An 8,750-nucleotide genomic window follows, 5' to 3' on the forward strand; every position below is an offset into this window, starting at 1 on the left:
CTAGTTTTAAAAAATCTAATTTTTACATTCTCCTAGAAGAAATAGGGCCACGAGCTGTTTCACAATTTATATAGCTGATTATATGTCCTCGGTTTTGTGTTATTCCAACAGCTTCCTTCCAAAAGTTCCCTTCCCTACTTCCCATGCTCTGTGTTCTATCCTTTCATCATGTAATACTTGCTCTGCTATTATGAAGGAGTGGGCATATTGTGATATAAGTAGTATGGATAAGGCAATATTTTCTCTTTCCCCAAACATTCTGCTTACCTAGAATAGGACCTAATACAAACTTAGTTCTGTTTGTATAGAACCTAGCAGATCTTTACAAGCGAAAGAGAAAAATGGAAAAATGATGTAAAAGTACTGAAAAACAGAAGGATGCTCCTTCTGCAACAAAAAGAGTAAATGACTTATTTCTGGAATTGCCTAAACTGAAGTAACTAATATCAAATTAGTATTTTCTACTACATACAAAAAAATTTTTTCCCGCACAGATCTGAGACAATGGTTTTCTCTCCTGGCCCTTTCTATCTCTCCTCTCCAAACAGATTTTGTTTTCCTTTCAAGCTCTGAGAGGGGCATTATGTATGTCCTTCATAATGCTATAGGGGACTTATCTTAATTTTTATTGTTTTTTATAAATAAAATTTAAGAATTTTATTTATTTATTTATTTATTTATTTATTTATTTATTTATCAGAGAGAGAGAGAGAAAGAGAACACAAGCAGAGGGAGCAGCAGGCAGAGGGAGAAGGGGTCCCCCACTGAGCAAGGAGCCTGATGCAGGACTTGATCCCAGGATGCTGGGATCATGACCTGATTTATTGTATTTATGTCATCTCCTTAGTAGAACTTCAGTAGAACAGATTTATAAGTGAACACACAAATTAAGATGATACTATTATTCTAAGCACAGGAGGATGTACTTCATAATTTGAGGCAAAAAAAAATCACTTACATATCTATGCCTTTAAAAAATTCATCGTGTTACTGGAATAAGAAATAAACATGAATGAGGATTTAGCAGAGGAAGAGATAAACCACTTTACTGAAGAGACACCACTGAGCTAGACCTTGATGAATGGGCAGGATTTAAACATGCAGAAAGACATTCCAGAGAGGTAAAGAGAGAACAGAATGAGCAAAAGCTATTAAGTGGGAAGAGATCAAGACCATATGAGGACCAATAAGGTGTTAATTGTTCTGCTATCTTTACAACTACTCACCAAGTGGTAACACAATACTTATTTCCAAAAGAATTTTTATTTCCCAAAGACTTACTTAAAACATCTAAACCATATCACATTAGGAAATTACCATGTAAGCTAAAATTATGAATGCCATTTCTAACGAGTACTAAAAAGAAAAGACTTTTCCATCATTCCAATACATTTCTCCTATTACCATTTACTCATCTTTCTTGTTAAAGTAGTGAAGAAAGAGGCTGTGACACAGCCCAATTTCCTTGCACAATATTTCTGATTATCTGAACACTCCAGTGACTGAAAGTGCCTGATCCAGCCTAGGGCAACATCAGATTCCATATTGTGGGAGGTAGGAATGGATTTGGAAGGAATCTAAGTTGGTTATTGAGAGTCTTGACTATCTAGGATGTAATTTCCTTGGTCCAGCTGGACAGTTCCATGATATTAGAGACTATGTCTCCCCTGTTCACTAAATATTTCCAGTCTCTAGCATAATGTCTGGTATATTTGTTGAATATATAAAATGTTTACTGGCCAGGTTGGTTTTGGTCTTGGGTTTTGGTCTCTGTACTTATAAAATGAGAAACTGAAGACAGAATCAGGAATGATCTTCTCTTAATGTCCTTTTTTTGATGGTACACTCTAAGGTAGAGTTCACATAGTGACCCACAGACAAGCTTTGTTTGATCTGCACAGTGATCAAGATTTTTAAATTAAATGCCAAAAATCTAAAGATTCACATATCAAATATACATGAAAAATCAAATGACATTACAATATTGTGCCAAGCATTTGCTTGCCTGATGCCAGTCTGTTTAAATTGGGCCTGATCTCTCTAATGTGCTACACTCCCCACCACTCCCTATTACTTACTACAGCTCATTTTATCCATTTCCTTTAACTCTCTGGTCCGTATAGACATTTGGCTTTGTGATACTCTAAGTCTTTCATAAAATACTCTTCCCATTTAATACATGGGAATACAGACACACACAAAAATTGTGTAATTATATTCAGGTCTCCATAAGTATCAAAATCTGAAAATGGCTGTCAAATCTACTGAGACTTTCATCCAAGCCATTATATACTCCTACTAGTTTTGAATTTCTCCTCACTGCCAAGATTTTGCTGTCCCTAATGTAAAAGCCTTCTCAAGATTCATTTGAAAAAGATAAATTGTAAAATTCTATACAATTATAAAGTAGTTCTTGTAGAAACTGTAGCAGCATCTGTATTTTACTATTTGGAATCCATGATGTTAAAGATTTATTTTTCTCTGAAGCATTAGCTATACTTACTCATGCTATCAAATTAAATAATTTCCCTCACCCTGACCCTAGATTGTTTTTGTGTTGTTTGGAATGACTACTGTTAAGAGTCGGAGAGGCTTTCTAGTCCATTGTCAAAGGCATCTTCTATTGTCTACAGGGAGGCTGCTTTTAGAGGACAGTGGAAGTCTGTGTTTTTATTAACAGAAGAGGGGAAGCAGGTTTCCAAGATTTGGGCACGTGCTCATGGTCACAAAGCAGTTAAGTGGCAAAACTAGAAATAGAACCTATATCCCTTAGCCTCCATTTGAACTCTTTTTTCCTTACCCCATGCTGACCATGCTTCCCCCACCTCCACTCTTTCCTTTTCAGTGCTACAGGGAGAACCGTTACTTTACAGAACAATGGCGGTAATAAGTTTAATCAGGGCCCATTCTACCAAGCACAGAGATGTCAACAAACTTGTGGAATTTCACAGTTTGCATAGCTTTTTGCTTATTTCTCTAGAATCCTTCCTATCTAAAAATTGAACTGTCACTCCTTGAAAAAACACTGGTTGAAAATGGAATTTCACCGGAAAATTCCACTGCTTTCATGTTAGCCATGGCTAAACTTTAGTCTGTATTGGAGAATGGTCAAAGCATCTGAGAAGTTAATCATTCTGTTATCAGTCTATTAACCAATTAATTAAGATTGATCATCAAATTATGGACCCTCATTGTGTGTGTGGTGGGGGAGGGAGCATTATAGGGTCTCTAAAAGATAAACAAGGCCTAGGGAATGATTTTTTTCCAATCTCTGTGAGGCTAATTGAAAATACCATAGGAATTCAGTAATGAGACTAATAGAGTGCTCTGGATTAAACTGAGCAGGCTGGTTGGAAGAGATGGAACTCCATCTGGATCTTAAAGTAGAAGTAGATTACAGGTAAGTGAAAAGGAAGAAAGATAGTGAAAATGCATGAGAATTTATACCAAAAAAGGAGGAAGCTTAGAGGGTCTATAGACTGCAAACAAGTGGCCCTTAATTAATACAGAAGTGTGTGGGAAGTAGCAGAGAAAAAAGTAGTAGGTAGGGTGGCACAAGACATAGTGTTTAGGACTAAATGACTTTCAAGGAAGTGACTGAGTATCTAAATCTAAAAATAACCAAATCAAAAATCAAATCAAATAAATAAAAATAAGACATTTAATATATACATTAAAATGTAAAATAAAAATAACCAAATAGCCCAAATAAACATTATTTGTTCAACTTGTTTAATGATGGCATTCTCTACTAATAACACTATTCTATTCTAGGATAACAACTCCCTCCATCCCACCACTATATACATTTCATATTTGTCATTGCAGACCTCAGCTGTGCCCACCTAAAAGAACCTGTTCCCTAAAGAAATCTGTTTACTTTCCAGGCTTTGAGATACAAGACCCAGGGATTTACTCTGAGAGCTTATTTTCACTCTTAAGTTCTTTCATGACACTTTGTGACTTTCTGTAGACTGGGCAATGGTAAAGTGGACCTTTGCCCCATTTCAAGTAAATCAGCTGCAACATGCAGACTTGTTTCTAGGCCAAGTTTCCTTATTTGGTTTGTTTTTAAAAGCTTATGATTTATGTTTATCAGTACTGACATTTTTGGAAAGGAAGAAAAAACAAATTCTGTATTTAAGAAGGAGAGTAATGGTGAAAGGAATAAGTGGATAGTCAGCTCTTTCTCCCTATTTCCCTCCCTTTCTTCCTTTCTGGCTTTTTCCTTCCTTCCTTCCTCCTTTCTATCTATCTATCTATCTATCTATCTATCTATCTATCTATCTATGCATTACTTTATATTTGTTTTTTAAACCATAATTGATTACAGTGGCTTTATTGACTCTTAGGAGAGAAGATGACTTTTTGTTTGGTCAAATACCTTGATCAACTAGTTTGGGCACCCAGATAACAATCTGGAAGGAGACAGTTAAGTAAAGTGAGAACAAACTGTTCCACAAACACAAAATAAAAAGGAATTTGCAGATACAAAAAAATGGGGGTGAGAAAGGAATGAAAGGAAGAAGGAGCTAATCATCATAATGGCAGGAGGGATCTCCAGAGCAGTATCATGTACAGAGAGACTTCTGGGGGCAGGGATAGCCACACGACCATTAAATATTATTAAACACCTCTTCTCTGTCATTCCAAACTTAAGCTAAGTCTCTACACCCAAAAGTTACTTGTGTGGGTAGAGATATGGGGAAATTAAGGAAAGCAAGCTGCAGCCCATGAATATACCAATGGAAGAGAACAGCAGGTGGATATGAGGCATGAGTGAAATGAAGAACTCAGAAGGAATAAGAACTTACAGCAAGGTCTGATCATGAAAATGTCGGGGCGCCTGGGTGGCTCAGTCGTTAAGCATCTGCCTTTGGCTCAGGGTGTGATCCCTGCATTCTGGGATCGAGCCCCACATCAGGCTCCTCCGCTGGGAGCCTGCTTCTTCCTCTCCCACTCTCCCTGCTTGTGTTCCCTCTCTCGCTGGCTGTCTCTATCTCTGTCAAATAAATAAATAAAATCTTTAAAAAAAAATGAAAATGTCAACTCCCTGGAATTCGAAGATATCTTGGAGAGTACATCAGCATTTCCATCTGATGGGAACAGGAGCTTAAAGCAAATGTAATGTAACTTTCAGGTGAAGTAATGTCATTGGACATATAAAAGATATCTACACATTCATCTATATGTCCCTATCTATATCTTTATTCAAAGATAGATACGCCATCTCGGTGTGTATGTTCCTTGTGAATTAGATCATGGTTTTAATTACTTGTTATGAAACTTAAGTTATTAATATATTAACCATCTCAGAGCCATTTACATTGCAATTTTCTTTAATTCTACGTTTTTAAATATCTACAGGTCACCTCTACCTTGGCAAACATAATATCCCATAATTCTCCCCTCTTCCTTCCTTTCATATTTTGGTCTCTGGTCATATCATTCTTCCAGTTTTCTAAGTAATAGGTTGAAGACTTTCTTTGGCAACTCTTTCTTTTTCTGTACATTCCTCAAGCAAGCCTTTGGTTATTTCCCTTACAATATCTTCTCTATGAGTGCCCTTGGTTTAGTATTCTTATTTATTAATAATTATGGGTTCCCATTACTTTTACCCATCAACTGATCGGCTGGCTCACTTTACAGTGTGGAGAAGTAGCCAGCCTTTCAGGAGCTGTTGGATGTCTTCCCTCAGGTTTCGAGTCCTGGACCAGATGCATTTGTAGCTCCATGATGACAGGTGTAAGCTTCTACAGGCCAATGATATTATCAGATTGTAGATGGTAAGAGACAGGTACAGATTCCACTGTGTCCTCATGGATCCCGGTTTGTCCTTCCTCCCCATTTCATGTCCAGATGTTCTTGATTATCAACCCTGCGGACCTACAGTGACTTCACACTCAATTTCCAGACACAGAGGTAACAGTCTTCCATGGATTCTTCACCAGCTCCCATATTGTGTCCACTCTAATTCCTATAATAAATCATTTCTTCCTTATCATTCAATATGGTTCTGCTCCCATAATTGATACAGAAATTGGTACCAGAAGTAGTTCTACCAGAACAGAACTACAAGGATAGGTTCTCTAACTTAGTTCTGGCTTATCTAGAAATGGTTTTCTGATTTGATTAGGCTTACAGATATCAATAGTTGTGTTGTCCAGAGGTAAAGGGAGCACTAATGGTATATGGCATGCAATAGCCGAACAGTCATTCAAATGATCACTTGTAGACACCTGTATTTAAGTGCTTATAGAAAGTAAAGTGTTGGGGTGCCTGTGTGGCTCAGTCAGTTAAGTGTCCGACTCTTGATTTCGGCATGGAGCCCAACCCAGGGCATGAAGCCTGCTTACGATTCTCTCTTCTTCTCCCTCTGCCGCTGCCTGTCCCCCTATCCCAAGCCTGTGTATGCACATGCACTCTGTCTCTCTCTTGAGCTAAAAAAAAAAAAAAAGAAAGAAAGAAAAAGAAAGAAAGAAAAAAGGTGTTGGGTGACCAAATGATGCAGTGATACTGATTTGTACTACATTCCTATTCAACTTACTTGGCCTGTGCAGACAACAAACAGATCTTGGAGAAGGACAATAGATTATCTTAAACTCAATCAGGTAGTGACTCCAATTGTAGCTGTTGTTCCAGGTGTGGTTTCGTTGCTGGAGTAAATCAATACAACCCTTGGCACCTGGAGTGTAGCTACTGATGTGGCAAATGCTTTTTCCTCTGTATCTTTTGGTAAAGACCATCAGAAGCAGTTTTTTGTAGTTCACAGAGCTCAATTTCTTATCTCGGGGAGTCTATCAGTTCTCCAGTCCTATATCATAATATAGTCTGTAGGGATCTTGACTACATCTCCATTAAACAGGATGTCACACTGGTCTATTACATTGATGATAATGTCCCAATTGAATCTGATGAGCAGGAAGCTGCAACTAGTTCAGACAGCTTGGTAAGACATATGTATGCCTAAATCCCCCAAACATTCAGGGGTCTGTGACCTTGGTGAAATTTGTAGAGCCCCACTTACCTGGGCTATGTCAAGATATTCCTTCCAAGGTGATAAACAAGGTGGCATCCAGTCCATCCTACCACGAGAAAAGGGGCACAACACATATTAAGTCTCTTTGGATTTCTGAGGCAGCATATGATTAATCTGGGCATGCTCCTCATACCTGTTTACCTAGTAACCCAAAAGTTTGCCAGTTTTCAGTGGGGACCAGAATAAAAAGGCTCTGTAACTTGTCCACGCTGCTAAGCAAAGTTGTTCTGCTGCTTGAGTCTCATGATGAAGATTCAAGGGCATCTGATGTGATGTTAACCGATAAGAATACTGTGTGGTATCTTTTACAGGTCCCTTCTCTGTAAGCCAGTAACAGTACGAACCTTTAGGGTTTTGAAGCAAGCTAGCCCCCCCCCCCTTTTCTAAATAGCTTCTGGCTTTCCTAGCAGAGGCTGAGTACTTGAGCGTGAGCACCAAGTTACCAAGGAACCTGATTTATGTTTGTCAGAACTGGCTCTGGGTTAGGGTTAGCCATAAAAGAAATTTCCATGTGACTCGGAAGCAGAAATGAAGCAAAAGTTATAGACATTGTTACTAATCTGTTGACTCATTTGTTCGTATGGGTCAATAGCCAGGACTGTAGCTCCTGCAGTTTCTGCCAGATGTCCTTCTTCAGCTTCTCCAAGTCCTGGACCAGGTGTGCATGTCACTCCATGGTGAAGGATGCTGGCTTCTTCTCCAAGCCACACTTGTGCTCAAAGTTGGAGGAGGAAACACAAATAGGGGTTCTAGTTTATCTGCATGGCTTCCATTTTGTCTTCACTTTCCCCAGCTTCACATTCAGCTTTTCTTCCCAAATACCTGCCTGGCTAGCCCATTTTAGGCCACCACCAGACACAGAAGTAATGTTCTCTCAGGAAATTCTACCCTAACTCCCACATTAATTGTATAAATTCCAATTCCTATGAAAGCCTCTTACTCCTTTTTTCTCATAGTGGTTCTGCTTCATTGAATAAACCCTAACTGAAACACTACCACTGTCCTTTCAAATTTTACATATCTCTTTTAAAAAATTATTTGATTCAAGTGTAATTAACATATGGTGTTATATTACTTTTAGGTGTACAATATAATGATCCAACAATTTTATACATTACTCAGTGCTCATCATGGTGAGTATACTCTATCCCCTTCACCTATTTCACCCATCCCCTGACCTGCCTTCCCTCTGGCAACCACCAGTTGGTTCACCATATTTAATAGTCTGGGGTTTTTCTGTATTTTTTTTTCTGTTTTCATATGTTTTGTTTCTTAAATTCCACATGAGTAAAATCATATGGTATTTGTCTTTCTCTGACTTATTTTGCTTAACATTATAAACTCTAGATCCATCCATACTGTGCAAATGGTGAGATTTCTTTTTTATAGTTAAGTAATGTTGCATTACAGATATATCTGTATCGCTATATATACAGATCTCACATCTTCTTTATCCATTCACCTTTAGATGGACACTTGTGTTACTTCCATATCTTGGCTATTGTAAATAATGCTGCGGTAAAGATAGAGGTGCATATATCTTCCCAAATCTGTCTTCTCATTTTCTTTGGGTAAATACCCAGTAGTGGAATTACTGGATCATATGGTAATTCTATTTTTAATTTTTTGAGGAAACTCTGTACTGTAAACTATTTTATAATTAAAGTGGGTCTCCTATAAGCTCATAAGATGGGTTTTATATATTCATAAC

Source organism: Ursus arctos, unplaced genomic scaffold (genome assembly GCF_023065955.2).
Source record: "Ursus arctos isolate Adak ecotype North America unplaced genomic scaffold, UrsArc2.0 scaffold_15, whole genome shotgun sequence".
Classification (NCBI taxonomy): Eukaryota; Metazoa; Chordata; class Mammalia; order Carnivora; family Ursidae; genus Ursus; species Ursus arctos.